The following is a 1,934-nucleotide window of genomic DNA, read 5'->3' on the forward strand; positions in this document are numbered from 1 at the left end:
TGTACTTTCCCGTCTGTCAGAGGTGCATGGTATACAGGTTTCTTTAGGGTTTCATTCACCAGGGAATTCACTTTTCCGTGTTTCAGAGGTGCACATTTTAGTGGTTTCATCAGGGTTTCATCCACCAGTGAGTTCACTTTGCCGCCTGTCAGAAGTGCATGTCTTCCTGATTTCTTTAGGGATTTGTTCTCCAGAAGGTCACTTTTCCATGTGTCAGAGGTGCATAGTTTAGTGATTTGATCACGGTTTCATTCACCAGTGAGTGTGCTTTCCCATGCTTCAGAGGTGCACGGTTCACTGATTTCTTTAGGGTTTCATTCACGAGGGAATTCACTTTTCCACGTGTCAGAGATGCTTGGTTTTGCGGCCTCATCGTGGTCTCATTCACCAGTGAGTGTCCTTTCCGGTCTTTCAGAGGTGCACGGTTTACAGCTTTCTTTAGGTTTTCATTCACCAGTGAGTTCAGTTTCCCATCTGTCAGAGGTGCACAGTGTAGTGGTTTCTTTAGGGTTTCTTTCACCCGTGAGTTCACTTTCCTGTGTTCCAGACGTACACAATTTAGTGGTTTCATCAGGGTTTCATTGACCAGTGAGTGTGCTTTCCTGTTTTTCAGAGGTGGACCATTGATTGCTTTCCTCAGGGTTTCATCTCCAATGAGTACACTTCCTATGTCAGAGGTACACAATTTAGTAATTTCTTTAGGGTTTCATTCACCAGTGAGTTCACTTTCCCATGTGTCAGAGTTGCATGGCTTAATGGTTCCTTTACAGTTTTTTTCACCTGTGGGTGTCCTTTCCGTGTTCCAGAGGTGCACTGTTTAGTGCTTTCCTTAGGGTTTCATTCAGCAGTGAGTTCACTTTACCGTGTTTCAGAGGCGCATGGTTTACTGGTTTCTTTAGGGTTTCATTCTCCAGGGAATTCACTTTTCCATGTTTCAGAGGTGCGTGGTTTTGCGGCCTCATCATGGTTTCATTCACCAGTGAGTATACTTTCCTGCCTTTCAGAGGTGCACCGTTTTCTGGTTTCCTCATGGTTTCATCTCCAGTGAGTACGCTTTCCCGTGTGTCAGAGGTGCATGGTTTAGTGGTTTCATCAGGGTTTCATTCACCACTGAGTTCACTTTCTCATGTTTCAGAAGTGCAGTTTACTGGTTTCATCAGGGTTTCATTCACCAGTGAGTTCACTTCCCCGTGTTTCAGAAGTGCACGGTTCACTGGTTTCTTTAGGGTTTCATTCACCAGGGAATTCGCTATTCTGTGTGTCAGAGATGCGTGCTTTGGTGGCTTCACTTCATCATGGTTTCATTCACCTGTGAGTGTACTTCCCCGTCTTTCAGAGGTGCACCATTTACTGCTTTCCTCTGGGTTTCATCTCCAGTGAGTACACTTTCCCACGTGTCAGAGGTACACGTTTTAGTAATTTCTTTACGGTTTCATTCACCTGTGAGTTCACTTTCATGATTCAGAGGTGCACGGTGTATACTTTTCATCAGGGTTTCCTTCAGCAGTGAGTTCACTTCCCTGTGTTTCAGAGGTGCATGGTTCACTGGTTTCTTTAGGGTCTCATTCACCAGGGAATTCGCTATTCTGTGTGTCAGAGATGCGTGCTTTGGCGGCTTCACTTCATCATGGTTTCATTCACCTGTGAGTGTACTTTGCCGTGTTCCAGATGTACACAGTTTAGTGATTTCATCAGGGTTTCATTCAGCAGTGAGTTCACTTTCCCGTGTGTCACAGGTACATGGCTTAATGGTTTCTTTAGTTTCTGTCACCAGTAAGATCACTTGGACGTGTTTCAGAGGTGCAGATTTTAGTGGTTTCATGAAGGTTTCATTCACCAGTGAGTTTACTTTCCCGTGTTTCAGAGGTGCATGGTTTACTCGTTTCTTTAGGGTGTCCTTCATCTGTGAGTTCACTTTCCTATCTGTCAGAGGT

At 44.8% G+C, this 1,934-nt stretch overlaps 1 protein-coding gene and 1 long non-coding RNA gene across 2 annotated transcripts in view; both read left to right on the plus strand.

Annotated features, from left to right (window-relative positions):
• Positions 1-1,934, plus strand: part of LOC105001671 — a 58,178-nt gene that overhangs the window by 14,963 nt on the left and 41,281 nt on the right. The gene's annotated exons all lie outside the window — the stretch shown is intronic.
• Positions 1-1,934, plus strand: part of LOC105001441 — a 4,678-nt gene that overhangs the window by 545 nt on the left and 2,199 nt on the right. Inside the window, exon 2 of the long non-coding RNA XR_826868.1 lies at positions 1,801-1,932. This is a non-coding gene — a long non-coding RNA (uncharacterized LOC105001441). The remainder of the gene's footprint in view (positions 1-1,800; positions 1,933-1,934) is intronic.

This window comes from Bison bison, unplaced genomic scaffold, assembly GCF_000754665.1.
Source record: "Bison bison bison isolate TAMUID 2011002044 unplaced genomic scaffold, Bison_UMD1.0 scf7180017864383, whole genome shotgun sequence".
In the NCBI taxonomy this organism is placed as follows: Eukaryota; Metazoa; Chordata; class Mammalia; order Artiodactyla; family Bovidae; genus Bison; species Bison bison.